The sequence below is a fragment of the Rattus norvegicus genome, chromosome 10 (genome assembly GCF_036323735.1).
Source record: "Rattus norvegicus strain BN/NHsdMcwi chromosome 10, GRCr8, whole genome shotgun sequence".
NCBI classification, from domain to species: Eukaryota; Metazoa; Chordata; class Mammalia; order Rodentia; family Muridae; genus Rattus; species Rattus norvegicus.
Window position 1 is genome coordinate 66,806,440 of NC_086028.1, and position 18,156 is coordinate 66,824,595.

The 18,156-nt window shown below is 43.7% G+C and overlaps 1 protein-coding gene and 1 long non-coding RNA gene across 3 annotated transcripts in view; one reads left to right on the top strand and one right to left on the bottom strand.

Moving 5' to 3' along the window:
• Nucleotides 1–18,156, bottom strand: part of Asic2 (acid sensing ion channel subunit 2) — a 1,069,930-nt gene that overhangs the window by 438,132 nt on the left and 613,642 nt on the right.
• LOC120095274 (uncharacterized) overlaps nt 1–18,156 on the top strand; it is a 100,431-nt gene that overhangs the window by 9,951 nt on the left and 72,324 nt on the right. Inside the window, exon 2 of one of the 2 annotated variants that reach the window (XR_005490682.2) lies at nt 5,958–6,021. The exons of the other annotated variant lie outside the window; for it this stretch is intronic. This is a non-coding gene — a long non-coding RNA (uncharacterized LOC120095274). The remainder of the gene's footprint in view (nt 1–5,957; nt 6,022–18,156) is intronic. 2 annotated transcript variants of the gene reach the window in all.

The following is an 18,156-nucleotide window of genomic DNA, read 5'->3' on the forward strand; positions in this document are numbered from 1 at the left end:
TATCTACTTGTCCACAATCTCTACTTATCAAGCTAAGCATAGGCATCTAGTCTTCAGCGGTGGCTTTGTAAGAAAGAAGATGACAAAAAGGGGGTGATGTGGCTTGGGCCATGTTTACTAGCCACTGTGCTGGTCCATTTGGTGGACAGCAGCAGAGTGACCAGTGGCCTTCATAGAATCGGAAGTGGTCCAGAGAAGCATGAAGGTCTTACTGAGACCAAGCTCAACACATAGAAGCTTTTTGCTCAGAGATTCTCAATGGTGAGGGCTAAGGTTTTAGATACATGTAACAGACACCAGCTCCACTGTAGACACTGAGAGCTCTAAATTCCCATCTGTGTTCTCTCAATTGATTTGCTAGTAAGTTCTAAGTGCTGTTTTGATCCTTGGGGTTTGGAAAAGGACATTAGTTTGTTACTATTTAAAATCTAGGTTAAACATTAACATAATAATTTTATCAATCCTTTTCTGAATCTATACCAAAACATTTTCTACTATGTAGTTTATAAACATTAAAAATGAGACCATCTGTCCTTGTTTTATTTCTCCTTCTGTGATAAAATACCCTTACAAAAAATCAATTTAGGGAGAGGGGGTTTGTTTTAGTTCACAATTCCAGGTTACAGTCCATCACTAAGGCAAAGACACATTGGCAGAAACTTGAGACAAGTGGTCTCACCATTTCTACAGACGGGAACAGAGAGCATTGAATGCATGCATGCTTCTTACTCAGCTCCTTTCTCTACCCTTGTATTCTCTACTATCCCCCGTATAAGGCATGGTGCTGCCCAGAGTGGGTTGGGGCTTCCTTCCCCACCACTTAACATGCGATCAAAACAATCCCCCTCAGACATATCCAGGGCTAACCTAATCCAGGCAATCCCTTATTGAGACTCTCTTCCGGGTCATTCTAGACTGTGTCAAATTGAGGGCTGAAACTAACTAGTATATCATTATAAGATATTCATAGTTTTAAAACAAGTTTTGTCAAACTCTAACTGCTTTGGACACTGGGAATTCCAAGATCAAGCCTTCTAGCAAATCCTACATCTGGTGAGGTTTGATCCTTACCTCCAAGATGACTCATATGTGGCTAAAATTTCACATGGCTAAAAAAGCAGAAAGTCAAAATGAGGCTATTGTACTCCCTTCTAACTCTTTTAAAAAACCCATTTAATCCTATTTATGAGTGCAGTGTGCTCAAGACTTCGTCACTTTCTAAAGGCCTTGCCTCATTCTTCTATTTAATTGGGTATATATTTCAGAGAGAAATGTCCCTTTAAACAATAACAATACTATATGCAGATCTTACTTGAGTCTGAGCTCTCTCCAGCTGACTTTGTGACTCAGGAGCCCTCCCTAGGGAAAACATGTTTGTTGTGATTTCTCTTATAGGACAAGCATTATCTCTTCTTTCAAATGGTTTATTAGCACCCCTGCGAAGAGCCTCTTTATAGGTGGCTGACTTATGCCCTTGAGTTTCCTTTGTCAGATCCCCCACTCCCAGTGGCTAAAGAACACAAGCCAATGGGGTTCCATTTGCATCTCGCAATCACCTGAGTATCTGGCAATAGCCTAGTAACTAATTACTGTGTCTATCCCTCCTCTAGCTACTTAGGAGTCTGCAGCAAGCTCAGCTTTTGTACAATTCTTTATCACAGACTGTCAGAATTGCAAGGGGCTTTAGAGGCCATGCTTACCAACTGTGTCGTCTTTAAGACACAGCTTAGAGAAGTGAAATGCCCCCACCATGAGCCCCAGATCCTGATGGAGGTAGAGTTGCTTTAAGAAAAACTGAATGAGGACCTTGTCCCTTCAGACTGCCTCCCATTTGTGCCGCCCTCCATCCCTACTCCTCCCAACCCTCAGCTCTCATTTTCTGCACTTAATATGTTTTCCTGAATTGATTTTCCCCCCTCTGTCTCATCCATTACATTCAAGGTTATTTTTGGTGCTCTTCTCTGTCTCTTTCATTTTGCAGACTGATCTCCTAAGCTTTGCTGAGGTTGGCGGCATTTTCTACCCCAGGGTCTTTGGCTTCATTAGTGTTTTGTTTCCTGGGACTTTACTGTCTTCCTAAGGTCTATAAAACTAACTAGCCTTTAAGACCTCTTAGCCCCACTTTCCTCCCCCAGCCCCGCCCAAGCCTCCCCTCCCTGAACCAAGATGCTGATATTTCCCATCATGCACTACCCCAATCTACTTCTGTGTATTCTTAGACACCTTAGCTCCACCTCCTCTCACGCCCCAGTCCCAAGGTGCTGCCATTTCCCGTCATGCACTAACCCCAAGTCACTGCTCCTCATGATAATCTTCAGAGTACATCCTTCTACGTGATTCAGCACTGCACCAGCCACGGGTAGTGGCTGTGGATACGTCTTCCTGATGCTGTTTATTTTCTCTCCTGTCTTTTCATCGTGTGGAGATGTGACTATTTGTAATGGTTCCCCTTTGCTCTGCTATGTGGGTGGTGGGGTGTCTCCCAGGTTCGAGGTAGATGATTGGTGCTAGAGTAAAGGGGGCTGGTGAGTTAGAATAAAGCTAGAAACGTAACTGCCCTGAGCATGGCTAGGGCTTCTAATGTCCCAGGCATTTGGATGACTTTAGAAAAAGTCAGAAAGTCTAGCTGTGGCACTGAATGTCTGTGTTGTAGGAAGCCTGAGTTGCCTCAACTGTAATGTGGGAATGCTAGCCAACAGCTTCCAGATCTTAAAGAATGACTAAACATAAAGACTCTTAGAGCCCTATAGGCATAGCTGACCTTCTCCCCTGTAGTCAAAAGAGGACACACTCAAATCTGGAGCTCCAGTACAAATGTGTACTCCAGCTCTAGTTCACAGACCTCCTGCAGCTTTGTTCTGCTTTTCTGTAAGAAAGGAACAATGGAACAATAGAACAATGGAACAATGTCTATTTTATAAAAGGCTATGAGAATTACACATAAAGTATTCAACACTGGCCCTGGCACTAAGGCAGTGCTCAACAAATGCTGGCGATTTTATTATCTATAGGGATTTTCTTTTCTTTTTAGATATGCTTGTATGTGAAGGTCCGTGTGTGTATATGTGTACATGAGTGCAGGTCCCTTCAGAGGCTAAAAGTGTCAAATGCCCAGGAACTGGAGTTGCTGGCAGTTGTGAGCTCTCCAATGTGGGTGCTGGGAACTGAGCTCTAGTCCTTTCCAAGTATTCTTCCGCACTGATGACTTTCTTGCCCCCAGCATTGTCTTTTTTTTTTTTTTTTGGTTCTTTTTTTCGGAGCTGGGGACCGAACCCAGGGCCTTGCGCTTCCTAGGCAAGCGCTCTACCACTGAGCCAAATCCCCAGCCCCCAGCATTGTCTTTTGTAAAGTGTTCCACAATGTTACAGTCACTGCCTTTGAATTCCCTCCCAAATAAAGCATGTGCACATCCTGAGGACTGTGTAAGCGTAGAGCTTATAACTTGAAGTATTTGTTAAATATTTTACGCAGACAGTATCCTTATCAATGTTTTCACATCTACTAATGTGTACAATCTACAGTTTAAAAATACTCAACTCTATGGAACCCAAGGCTCCTTTGGGTGGCAACGTCTAGGCAAATCGTTTTAAAACAATTTATCACCAGGGCCCAAATAATAAAAGATTTCCAGTGGACAGTTGCTTGAGCAATCCAATTCTATACTCACTTATTAATCACTTCTTAAAGCCCAGGCATGAAGATGAATGAGGCCAAGTTCCTGCACTCCTGGAAGTCACAACAGAAAAGTCACGGCCATCAATACAGTGACGGTGGAGATGACAGTGCTGGATTTGGTGGCAGTGGCCGTGGAGTTGTCACAATACTCATGGCTAAGATGCTATCTTCCAACCCTTCCATCTCGGGATGGGTTTAAAAAAGATGAATAAGGGGTTCACACCACTGGATGTGATACCAAGGCCAGAATGTTCTTGTATCACTGGAATGTAGATGCCACCTAAGATTCATGTGCATCATCTTATCTAATTCCCTAAGAAATTCTTGGAGATCTGTACTGTCCTTCTTTTGTAAGTATAGACAAGGAAGCTAAGCACATTGAGAAACATCCTCAGGGACACACAACAGAATCTCACTAATGCTTTTTCCCATTCTCTCCAGCGCTGGGATTGCTGCTGCCAGACAATTCCCTGGTGAGAGGGCAGATTCTTCAACTCAAGTCTGTGTCAAAGACCTTGTATCTGACCACTGTAGGGAACTGCCCTTCCATTTCTGATTACTTTGAGGGTAAATGTCAGACAAATGCTGGGCAAAGGGATCAAGCCATGGGGGAAGGGAGGACTCATCTTGATATAGAACTGGGTGATTATTGAAGTCTTTACTTCTGAGGCATCTTTGGGCTTTTGTAAAAACGTTGCTATTTTGTGTGTGGGCATTTTTGGCTGCATGTTATCTCTGTGTACCACATGCTTGCTTGGAGCTTATAGAATCCAGAAGCAGGTAAACATTCCCCTGGAATTGGAGCCCCTGTGTCGGTGCTGGGACTCAAACACAGACCCCTAGAAGAGCAGACATTGCTTTTAACCTCTGAGACATCTCTTTTATCTTCTGTGGCTGGGTTTTAAAAAACAGGTGGGGACTTAAAATCAGGCAACAGAGAGGGGCAAGTTTCAGCTGGAAAGAACAGCTTAGAGAATACAAAGAGAATATAAATGTTTTTGGTATCACCAGAGAACAGGACAATGGTGGTGTAGGAGAGAGGTTCTTGGTGGGAGCCTCAGAGTTGAGAGGAGTCACTTGGGGTCTCCCTAAGTTTAGTTCCATTGCAGCACGAGGGCACAGAGGCTGTGTGAAACTATCTTCAATTCAACAGTTGAAGAAATAAATGTCTTCTAGATTTACCAGAATAAGAGAGCATGCTTTCTGCTTTGACTTTTGGAGCTTCTGCAGTCATGTTTGGTCAGGAACCAGGGAACCCAGTCTTACTGACAGGTCACAAACTGGGCTCTGCAGCTGATCCCAAGCCCATCTCTTCTTTTGCTGTGAGACTTTGGCAATGCAAGTTAACTTCTCTGAGCCTCAGATGACTCTCCCCACACATGGAATTGTCAGAAATCTCAAATCAGGAGCTGGGGAGATGGAGTTCCAAGCCAATGAGAGACCCTGCCTCAAAATAATATTGAAGGAATCTGGAATAGCTTAGTGTGTTTCAGCATTTAGAACAGCTCCTGGGACCCAGCAAGCTCCAGCAAACAGTGAGCTATTGGTCATGATTCAATTACAGATTGGTTACAGTACTTGCCTATCTGAGCTTCAAGATCCATGAAGAGAGTGTTGAATAAAAGCTGTGGTCCCTCCCAGGAGAAGATGTTGCTTTTGAAAATGGCTTCTTTGGTAAAGATATTTAAGAAATAACACATTTCCATTCCCAAAAAAGTGAACAATGAGACTCAATTGGGGGTTCTTGAGGATTCTACCTACTTGGCTCAATGATACTGTCTTAAGTGGGTTGGTTCCAGCCTTGGACAGCTTCCATGGTGCCAGTATATTAACTGGCATTTTTAAAGTGGTTAACTCAAACAGTCCTATGTTCAGTGTTCACACTGTCTTGGCTTTTTGTCTGTGTGGGAGTTATCTAGCATCCCTGGGACTACCTCACTCAAATATTCTGATCATTCCATGTTTTTGCAGTACTAAGTCTGTTGCCTGCTTGGCTGGTTGAGGGCATGGACAGCTAGCAACTCATTGCCTGCTACCTGTCCATGCCCCAGCTACTCCGTACCCTCGATCACTATCTGCTGTGTTGGTGAGGCAGTTCCCCTTGTGTTCCTTCCTGAGGCTGATTTCACCACTAAAAAGCCATCTCCAATGAGACACAAGCCGGATCAGTGTGTCTAATCCATCTCATGGATATTTAGCTCATTAAACAGCAATAGATTCACACAGAAAAATGAAACTGTGCCCATCATTAGCGCTAAATATGTTTCTTTTCTTTGTCTTAGCTTTATCTTCGAAAGGGAAATGTGAACAGCTCTGCATAATGAAAGGCTCGTCGAGGGAAAGGGGGTGAGTAAGAAACGGAAAGCAACGAGGCAAAGAGATAAAGGGAGACTGGCTCCAGCAATATCCTTCCTTGCAGGAAGTGAGCCCCACTGAATCCATATTTCTACATAATAAGCTGTTTGGTGGAGGCTCCGGTGTCTCTTTATCAGCACAGAAAAGAGTCACAAGCTGACTGTGCCCCTGGAAGAAGGTCCCTGTGCCTGCCAGTCACAGAGGCAACTGATCACCACCTGGGTCCCTCTAGATGGTGTCCTTTGTTCTTTCAGCTTAAGCTGAGGCTACCATGTGATCTGGTTGCTGGAAAATGACATGGTTTGGTGAATGGCTCTCTTTTTTAGGGAGAGAAATATGTTAGGTGGCACCAAGCTCATGTAGTCCTTGGCTTGTAGTTAGATTCTTTGATACCCAACAAATCTTCTGGGGTCTGTAACGTGGTTCAACTAAATCTCAGATCAGGCTGGGGAGATGGATAAAGTGCTTGTCATGCAATCATAAGGCTTGCAATTCGGATCCTCAGAACTCCTTTCAAAGTCAGGCCAACATAGCAACAGCTTAAAATCCCAGCCCTCAGCAGGCACAGACGAGGACCCCCTAGGGCAAGATGGCTAGCTAGACTGGTTGGAATCAGCAGGCTCCAGATTCAGTAAGAGATGCTAACTCAATAGATGAAGGGGGTACTATGGAGAAAGACATTCACAGACAAGTTGGGACCTCTTTACATATGTATGTGTATGAGCACATGAGCCACATTTATGAACATGCACATACACATGCAATACACTTATAAACATGTAATAAATAAAAAAGTCCAGACTTTTCACCATATTTCATGATTTCCCTCACACATGTGTGTTTGGGAGTTTACTAAATTGCAAACCATAGTCTTCCTTTCCTTGGTGTCGTAGTTCCAGTTTTGTTACTGTGAAAAGATACCAGGACCAAGGCAACTCTTATAAAGGAAAGCATTTAATTGGAGGCTGGCTTACAGTTTCAGAGGTTTAGTTCCATTATTATCAAAGTAAGTTGCATGGCTGCATCCAGGCAGGCATGGTGCTGGAGAAGGAGCTGAGAGGTCTACATCTTGATGCAAAAGTAGAGTGAGATTGTAGTGTACCATACTGAGCATAGCTGGAGCATACATGACCTCAAAGCTGGCCTCCAGTAACATACTTCCTCCAAAAGGCCACACCTCCTAATATTGCCATTTCCAGGGCCAAGCAAGCATTCATACATCTATGAGGACCATATCTATTCAAACCACCACACTTGCCGACCACACATGTGTTCTTCCTTATTCTGATTTCAACGATCAGATTTGATTAAAGAGCCCAACTCTTTCTAGAAGTAGTCTTGGGTTATTAGCCAGTCTTAACTCTGTGGATGGGTTGTGCTGGGGTATCCGACCAGTATGTCCTATCACTGCATATGTGACATGATTTGGGTAAATGATATAAGAGGTGTCCATTGGGGTTGGGGTCCAATGGGTGATGGACCATTTAAGGAGGGATCAGGGTGAAAGGAAAGCCTTCTTCCTTATCCAGGAGGTGGGAGTTGCTGATGTCCTCTTGTACCATTGTGAGGGAGGATGGTATTGACATTCAAAGGAGGACAAAAATCAGAGAGGGATCAGGGCTTGGTTCTATGTTACCTGCTTTGCTCATTACTGTGGCAAAATACCTGAGGAAAAAATATGAGGAAGGAATGGTTCATTTGGTTCATAGTTTGAAAGTGCAGACCATTGTGATGGGGAAGTTGTGGCAATGGGATCATTAGAAAGCTGGTCTCATTGCAGCTGTATGCAAGACAGAGATCGATAGATGATAGATATATAGATGTAAAGATAGATAGAGCTAGAGACAAAGACACAGAGAGAGAGATAGAGACAGATGAGCTGCTGTTTAACCTGGCTTGCTTTCTACTTTTTATTAAGTCTGGAACCCCAGTCCATAGTGTAGAGCCTCCCATGCTCAAAATGGGTTCTTCCTCAGTTAAGCCTTTCTGGAAGCACTCTCATAGATACACCCACAGAGCATGTCTCCATGGTGATTCTACGTCTCACTAAGTTGACAATGATGATGAACCACTGTAGGTCCTGGTAACAGCCTTACTCTCTAGGAAAAGATACATGTGAATAGAACCCCTTCTGGATTTTTCAGTGATACAAACCAATTCAGTGATTTTCCTCTAAATTGCAAAGAGTCATTTTGGAATAGATAATCCTATCAGGCATAGAAGTGTGAAAGCCAAAGTCAAGGGGCCGTTCTTCTACTCTCAGTGAACTCTGCTTCTCTCTGCTCCACAATTACAGATTCTATGAGAACCAATGTCTATAGAGGAAATGTGTCAGGCATTCACTTACATTTTCTGGCTTGTTGATGCTCACACGTAACCCAGTGAAGTGCACACTGTCCTTTAGTCCATTTGGGGAAACAGAGATACATAGAGATGATTCTCCCAAGGTCAGAGAAGAGTCAGTGGCTGAGCCTAGCTTTAATCTGACCCCAGTATGCTCATGTCTCTTACAATTCCGGTGTCCTATCACTGTACTTTCCAGAAACAAAACTTGCGACTGTTCCCATGGGGAACTATCAACCATCTAGTAAATTTCATGTCCTAGAGCATTCTCAGCCATTCTCAAATCTATCTCCCTAATAGTCAATTTCGTTCTTAAATCATCTCAGATCCTCCTCTAAGTCTGGCACTTGGTGTCTGAGACACAGCTCTGCAGAACTATATTAAGTTGTAACCAACCACGTCCACCTGCTGTTCAGCACCTGCTATTCCAGAATAGTCCCAAATGCAAGGTTCATAGCCAGAGGAAGCACTCAGTGGTTATATTAGACCAGATTGTACTGAGGACTAGATTCCCTGGAAATAAACACTGAACATTCCCACAGGTCTTGATAAAAGTTCCCAAATCTTGTCCGACTACAAGTATACTAGTTCTGTGTAGTTCCAGGGTCAGGACATGGAGTTAGGAAATGTTCTCTACAGAATGTCTCTACCCACACCAAAACCTATCCTCCAGGCACAATTATAACCACAGAGATCACTCTTCTCCCAACTCCCCAGTCCAATGTTTACAGTCCGTCTTCCCATACTTTTTTTTTTTTATATCCGGTGTGCTTACTTTTTTTGGCCACCCCAAGCTCTCCTTGCTCTCACCTGCCACTTCACATGACAATGAGGAGAGGCTCTGAAATGGCTGCTGTCTAGTACAATCAGGGTCACGCAGAGAGAAATGCGAACAAGCACATGTTGACAAGTGGTGGACAAGCTGTCCATAACATCAAAGGTGATGACTGCCACCTAGGCTTTCCATCCCGCGGAAGCTAATGCTCAACCATTCCACACAATAAAGCAATGCCCTTTCCTGCGAGCACATATCTAGACATCCTATGTATACTTTCTACATCAATCAGCTAGTGTCTTAGCCATAAGGATAAACGCACACGCATGACTATACATTAGAGGAGTTACTGTCACAAACCGCACCAGAAACTCTTCAGCTATCCAACTGCTTGCTGAGTGGTGTGGTAATCCGGTTACTTTGTGACTCGTCTTACTAAAACTTCCTTACGACCAGGTTGAGACACTCTGTCTGGCATTTGAGGATCCAAAGATAAAGATCTGTGTTTGATGCCCTCAGAGTTCATACTTTAGCGGAAGAGAGACAAATAAATAAAATATTTCTGTGCATTTAGGTAAGCTTAGCAGAGTTAATTGTGAGTGTCATAAGAATGCAGAAGAGAGGCCATCCTTAGAAGCCAGAAAAGGCTTTTTTAAGCAGAGGTGATTCTAGGGATCAACTGCTGCACAGCACAGTGCCAGAGCCTTTAAATAGCTCCCCATTTTCTGAGTTTTCCTTCTTCCCCTTAAGTAAAGTCAACCAGGTTTTAGTTGTGCACACTGACCAAAGATTCACTTTCCATCTGGGTGCTGCCAGCAAACTAAATTCCCATCTAAGTAAGATATGAATAAAACAGATGGACACAGGGGTTGGGGATTTAGCTCAGTGGTAGAGCGCTTGCCTAGCAAGCACAAGGCCCTGGGTTTGGTCCTCAGCTCCGGGAAAAAAAAAACAGATGGACACAGTGTAATGATGGCATCCTTGATCAATGTGGCTTCCCTCTAATCCCTCTTCCCTGCTCTCCTTGGGTTGGGATGAAGAGAAAACAAAGACGTCTTAGCTCAGATAGTGTAGATCAGAGCCAATGAATCCCGGTTCCCTTTTTTTGCCAGTTTAGTACAAGCTGGGGTCATCAAGAGAGGGAGTCTCACCCAAGAGAAGGTCTCCATGATGCTGGCCTCTAGTCAAGGTTACGGGGCATTTTCTTCATCGACAATCATCTTACTTGGGGCAGTACTGCTGCTGCAAGGTGATCCTGGGTTGTCTAAAACTCAAGCTTAACAACTAAACAGGACAAGATAGTAAGCAGTGTTCCTTTGTGGCCTCAGTCCCTGCATCCAGGTTCCTACCCTGCCTTCCTTTGATGACAGATTGCAAGGTGTATGCTGAAACAAAGCCTTTCCTCTCCGAGCTGCTTTTTGGCCCCAGTGTTCATCACAATGATAAACAAAATAGGGAACAAGATTAGACAGAACTGTGAGACAAGGGAAAAACTGGGATGCTAGGGTAATGCTGTGGGACAGGACTGCCCACCTGCCCCCTACTATCACAGTCCAGTATAGATGCCCTTTCCCTGTCTGTGTCTTTACAGGATAAAGACACAGGAGGACATACTCCTGGGCTTATCTCTTGTGAGGCTGTCTTTTACTGGTGAGAACATGCACGCGCGCGCACGCACAAATACACACACACACACACACACACACACACACACACACACACACACACACACACACACACACAAGTCTACCCAGAAAGGGAACCCACCACAGACCAAAGTATTGATTGTACCAGTGACTGGATTAGGTGACACAGTGAGTTACAAACAATGAATATGAGCGAAGACTCACTTACAAAGAGCAGTGATAACTCAGAAGTTCCTGTATCCAGAAATCCCTTCTTAGCTTGGGGGTGAGGTGGTGGTGGCTCTTAAAGCTGCAGCCTTAGTTTTCTCTAGGAAGGTTCAAGTTAACTCTGAAATCCAGGCGTCTTTTCGCTGTTCGGCTGCTCTGAGTCTGTACCACCAGGTATCGTTTACTACCCTCTTTAATACTGTTAGTAAGGGCCCTTAAGAATCTTCCATGTTTCTTTTCTTCCTAAACATGTGACCTTCTGTTTACCCCATGTTTGCCCCTCATTTCTCTGCATGGGAAAATGCTTCAGTTTGGAGGGAATGGACCATACTGCTCTGTGCAAGAAAATGTGATACCGAAATGCCCCTTCCTTTCAGTGAGTGTCATCTCTGTATTTGGTGGTTTGGACTCTGATGAAAGCTTTGAAGTGTCCGGAGCATTACTGTCATGTGTGAGCCTCTTCCTGGTCCTTCTATCAGGTCTTCTCTACTCTGAAGGCTGCTTGGATGTTGGGTAGTTTTGAGATAGGAGAGACGACCCACAGAAGGTTGCTTTCCACAGCCTTTGCTTTGGGTCATACCTGCCTTGGCTCACTTCCTCCTACCCTCTTCTTATTGGGCCTGTTGCTGCTCCTGCTTCTATCATGCCTGTTTCCCAATTTAAATATGTCTTCCTGTTTTGGGGTCTCCAGCCATATCAAGGCCATGTTCTATTGATTCCTTTTGTACTGAAACCCCAGATTCTGGTTTTTTTTCCTAATTGAGTATGCAGTTAGTTTATATCCACGACCCTGTCATGGCCCATTCTGTGGCATCGCTTTGAACTCTCTTGCTCCAGTATCCACCCACCTGTTCCGGTTCTAACTCACTGACCTATTGCTTTCCCCCCAACCTCCCAAGGTGCTTTGGGGCCAGCTGTAGAGTCAGAGCTGTGTACCTGCCAGAATATATCATGAGCTTCCTTTCCTCAGCTGCTGTATCATCCTCAGCTTCTCCTTCCAAGTCACGTGACCAAGACCAGATCCAAAACTCCTTTTTGGATGAAATATTATCAAAGGAAAAAATGCCAAGGACAAAGAGAAATCTTTCCTCTTCTCCAATATTTCTCACATGTCTGTCGCCAGAGTAAGAATGACAAGAAGGTATCGGCTTTCTCACCCCAGAATCTACATAGGCACGGCAACACGGCAGGGTAGGCTGACTTAACAACCGCATGGGATATTTCATTCAGTAAGACCTGCTCTGGCCTTTATGAAACAAAAGGACAAAAGAAAAAAGAATCCTGAAGGATCCTTTGAAGATCGTCCAAAGAATTAAAGGTACATTCTTAGATACTTCCTTTCCTATGACCTTTGTCCAAAAGCCTGACTGTCCAGGAGCTGCAGCCCATCCATCTCTGTGACATTCAACCCTAATGCATGTCTCTGCCATCCAATTACCCACATTGTACTGGCACAGCTTGAGAATGTGTCTCTGTCTTCCGTAGGGTGAGATACTATCTTTACAGTGCTTGGCACATAGGAAGAGCCTTGGGGGAGTTTGCAAGATGCATGAATCAGCTGAAAGCATGGTTGACGTAGCCAACTGTCACAGACCTTTCTGAGAAGCATGTGACTCTCACATGCCCAAACACTGCAGGTTTCAATCTGGTCACATGTGTCCTTCACCTCTGCTTGCCACTATGGAGCACTTGTCTGCTATCCTGTCACTTGCTGCTGCTGAGTCTCAGTCTCCATTGTCCTGACTTGGAAGCCAGCTTTTCATGTAGAAAGTCAAGGCTTCCCTCTCTGTAGTCTTCAGACTGTGATAGGTCTCTTGAGACAACTTTCTCAGGGGCTTCTGGTATTTTCCATGAGATGCTGTTCCAGCTATAATACCGGGAGCCTCTTACCAGGCCCTGGATTTGAATTTTATGTAGCAGTTAAAACTAATTAGAGGCAGGGGTTACTTACTACTGATGTAGGGTGAGGTTCATCAGAAAGCAGAATTTCTGTTAAAAGACACCCATGCTAGGGTCCAGACTACAAGATGACCAGATGGACTCTGCTCACTCTATGCCTTTCCTCCTTCCTTTCTCCTCCCTTCTCACTTCTCCATTCCTCCTTCCCTTCCTCTCTTCCTTTCCCACTCCTTCTCTTTCTTCTTCCCCACTCTCCCTCTCTCCTCCCTTTCTCCCTTCTTTCTCTCCTCTCTCTTACCTCTTTCTCCTCCCTTGCTCCCTTCTCCTTCTCTCTTCTTTTTCTCTCTTCTTTTTCTCCCTCTCTCCCTCCCTTCTCTGCTTCCTTCCTTGTTAAATGTTTTTATACCATTAGTGAGCAATTGTCTGGAACTTAATTCCCCAACTGGGAGGATTACTTGGAACTAGACCCTCGGATAACTAACTCTTCATCTGCTAAGCATTTGGAGAGAGTGTTTTAGTCACCGATTCCCCTGATTCAGGACTTTGCACAATTCTCAAGTTCTGACAAGACTCCCCACCCCCATACTTTGGAAGAAACTTCTGTTAAATGTTTTGTTTGCTTTCAAGTCCATTTGAATTCAGAGATACAATGGAATTCCATTAAAATAATGTCTATGGCTTGGGGACACCAGGACAAAAGATAGGAAATTGCCCAATTCTTTATGCCGAGCTTGGAGCTTGGAGCTTCTTAAGGAACTGACAGATCTTGGATAAGTGGAGGAAGCACGAGGTTGAGAAAACACCTGGGCCATTTTTCAGGATGGTGTCCAGTCTCCTGGCTGTTTTTCTTAGGAGCATCAGGAACTGTTAGAACCACAATACAGTAGTCAGCTTCCAGCACTTCCCCTAAATACTGAATTTTCTAATTGTTCAACAGTAAGATCGTCCTGAGGCTTTGACAGTATGTTCTGAGGTCTCTTCAGGGAAGGTCACCAAATGAAGAAATATGAAATCTGCCAGAGTGGGCTTTGAAGATAAGTCAATTTATAAATTCCAGAGTTAGAAATATATGCCCATCCCCATTTCCCTTGAAATATGATAGCTCAAAAACTGAGAGAGGGGAAACAAACAAACAAACAAACAAACAAACAAACAAACAAAAAACCCAGCAACAAAAAATCTCAAAAAACAAAAACAAAAAAGCAAAAAACAAACATAGGCCACAAGGAAAATATCTGATTCCTGCTTCCCTTCTCTATCCCCAACTTAGGAGTGTTGGGCGAATGGTTCTCCATTAGACTATTCTTTTTTTTTTCAGAGCTGGGTACTGAACCCAGGGTCTTGTGCTTGCTAGGCAAGCACTCTACCACTGAGCTAAATCCTCAACCCTAGACTATTCTTGATTGCTGTTAGATTCAAGTCTTAAAAAGCAGAGGGAGCAGACCTGGGAAAGTACCTTGGCTTAAGAAAATAACCAAGAATAAAGTCATAGAATCTATAGTCAGGTTTAATGTCAGATCTTGATGATCAAGACACTGGGATCCTGAAATGGGAGACTTCTATCAGCCATGGACAGAGCTCATGATCTGGATCGTATTTTTGAAAGAATGTTAAAAGTAGAGTAAATTCCTAAAAGAAATCACCAATGAGGCAAGACAAAGAGTAGATAAGATAAATTTTACCTTCCTAGAAAATGTTAAAGGTGAGATCATAAACTATCTTTAAGGTTTAATATCCTCAGAGGGTGGGTAAATGGGAGATCCAGGCAAGTCTCCCCATTTAGCCTGCATCCCATCATATGTATCAAGTGGCTTTTCCTTTTTTGATGTCTCAAAAGTCCAATGAAACCTTTTTAGGGATGAAGAGGCTGTCCAGAGAGAGGAAGCAGAAATCAATATCTGTTCTATTCCTTCCCAGGCTAAATGAACAAGCCCACGTCCAATACACAGGTGCAGAGGGGGTGATGGTGGTGGTTGGCAAGACAGACTACATATTCCACCACTGCTTGGCATTCCAGGTTGCAGAACAACTAATTTCCCCCAGAATGAGGATTCTAGGTGGATTAATCTTCCAGGTGAAACAAAATGAGCTCCTTTATGCATAAAACACTTTGCTTTTGTTCTGATTTTCAAACCCATTAACTATATTATATATTTCTACAACAAGGTTTATTAACAGAATCATGGATTGTCTTGCTGCTTCAGAACAATTGTTAAATATAGTTATTCTGTGCTGAGTATTTATAACCATAATGTTAACTACCCTACATGTTAATCTGTCTTAATCCTCACAACTATTTTGTAAAATGAGCTGTATTGTATACATACATATGACTGTATATATTTCTCATTTAAACAGATACAGAAAGTGAGGCGTTTTAAAAGTGCAACGTGTGTGTGTGTGTGTGTGTGTGTGTGTGTGTGTGTGTGTGTGTGCGTGTGCGTGTGTGGGTATAGGTATGCATACTGATGCATTTATACATGCATGCGCATGCACGTAGAGGCCAGAGAACAACTTTGGGCATCATTCCTAAGAAACTGTCTAACTTGATTTTTGAGAGAGGATCACTCACTGGTCTGAAGCTCACTGAATAGGCTAGGTTGTCCGGTCATCAAGTCTTAGGATTTCACCTGTCCTTTCCTTTTTACTTGCCCCACTCTATCTATCTATCTATCTATCTATCTATCTATCTATCTATCTATCTATCTATCATCTCTATTTTGTGTTTTCAAGATAGATACAGAAAGTGAGGAGTTTTAAAAGTGTAACATTTTTTTCTCTGTGTGGGTATAGTCATAGATTTACATGTTCATATGGGTATAAGTATGTATGCCCTGGCAGTCCTGAAACTCACAAATGTTTCTTGGCAGAGTCTATCTGCCTCTGCCTTCCAAGTTCTGGGGTTAAATCTGGTATTGCCCCACATTGTTACATGGACTCTGAGGATCAGACTTAGGTCCATGTGCTCTGTCAGTAAGGTACTTTGCCTTGTAAGCACATTGACCTAAGTGTTGGGGTAAAAGCGTACAGAGTTGACTTTCCACTGTTTTCTGATTGCAAATCCCCAAGTGGCACTTGACTTCTTGTGCTGTGTGAGAACTGCAGGTGGGAGAACTTTCTAGAAACGTGGCTCTGAAAATGGTACAAGGATGTACTAGGCTGACGAATGACTGAATAAGGGAAAAAGGCCAGGGCAGATCAGTAAAAGAACCTGTACCCCAACAGTAAGTCTCAGTGCCCAAGGGTGTGTGAAAACATGGCAGGGTGCTTCTTGGCATTGCTAGGACAGGAAGGCCTGAAGAATGGGCACAACCTAGTAAAATGGCCTTCTTGGTGAAGACAGATACCTTGAAAAGACCCAGTATTTTAGAGCTAGACTCCATGGAAGGAGCAGAGACCAACCTCCAATGGCATAGACTGGTGTGGACAAAGCAATGGGGGGATCCAGACCTGGTGAGCTGTGGTTCAAGGTAGGGAGTCAGACCAATCAAAGGGTAAGGCCCATTTGGAAAGGGAAAAATCGTCAGGGATTTTCTTTTAGTCTTTTATCTCCGAGGTTCCTTAGCACCTCGAAATAAATGGGGTTCATTCCATGTCTACCTTCTGAGCTCTCACTGACCCCAGAACATCAAGAAGAGAAACACAGGCACTGGCAGGAATTGAAGCAGAAAACATGCATCATCCCTCTTTGGCTTGTCTGGAGGCCAGCAGAGGAATCGGAAGACGTAAGGGCATTGTCTGAAGGTGGCATGGTATGGAGTCATGGTTATGGACTCTAGATTTTAAATGAGTCCTGTACTCCAATTTTCTGAGGCTCATGCTATCATTGGACGTCTTGGTGAAAGTTATAGCCACTATGCAAGGTGAGGTGAAGGATCTGATGTGATGTTTTATTTAAAAGCATACAAAGAAGCTCATATTTCATCCCCAGAGAGGAAAAAAAATGGGCAGTTACACATGGTTTGTTTAAGGACAGGGAGTGGTAAGTTTGAACTTCTCAATACTTTTAATGTAGGAGCTCAAGAAGATAGTGGGGTCCTGCTTGGCACCATGCTAAGTACTCTAGGGAAATTATATGACTAAAAGCTTGGGCTTTGGAGGCTAAGGTAGGCAGTTGATGTTCACTGAGAAAATAAAAAATGTGGCAAGTTTTAAGGCAAAACATAAATGCAGAGCCACCACAAGGGCGCAGAGCCAGGAATGATTCCTCTAGAAGGGAAAGGCCAGGAAGGGACTCATAGGGCAGCTGGTATCTGAACTGGGTAGTGTAAAATTATAATTGAGAAGAATAGCAGATCCTGGCCAGGAAACCATCGACTGTGTGTTTGCATCTCAAACCAATGGATATGGCTCCAAAGGACTGAGCCTAAATGATAGCCAATTTGGCTGAAACACCACAGAGATATTTGGATGATTTGCTGATGACCAGAGAGCTTCAAGGGACTGGCAAAGTCTTCACAGTGACCCCATTCCCTGGTTTATTCTGTTGAGCAGCTGTTCTGAAGAATTGGAATGTTAAAGCCTCTCTCAAGCTTTAGTGTTGATTCTGTTTAAATGCAGATTCCTGGGAGAGGCTTGCCATTCTGTGTTTCTAACAGGTCCTTACCAGAGGATGCTGCTGATGCGTTCACATTCCTAGTAGCAGCACCAAACTGAATGACACCTCACTCTTTGATTCCTCCTGGGATAGTGGGATGTATAGTTAAGAGGTATCTTTAATTAGAAAATGCTTTTGGAAGCCAGGGAGATGGGAAAATGGTTTTAATGGTTTCAGCTGTTGGCCAAGTGCTTGCCTTCCAACATGGAGACCTGAATTTGATCTGCAGAACCCAGATTTAAAGGGGGGGGGGAGTTGAGTATGGTGGTGCTCACATATAATCCCAGTCTTGGCGAGGTAGAGACAGGAGGTTTCCTGGGGCTTGCTAGTGGGCTAGCCTAACCTAATTGGTGATGCCAGGTCCCAGTGAGAAGCTCTGTCTCAAAAAATAAGTAGACAACTCGTTGGGAACTACAACTGATGTTGACCTCTGGTGTCCACGTCCATGTGTACATATATTAATGTGTACAGACATACTCATATGGAACTGCGCACACACACACACACACACACACACACACACACACACACACACACACAGTTTTTGAAAACAAATGAGAATGCTTTTCTATTCTTAACCATGAGGAATTCATATATACCCAGTCATCTTGAAACACTCCCAGGAGAGTGTCACAGAGCCCACCTCAGGCCACTGTACT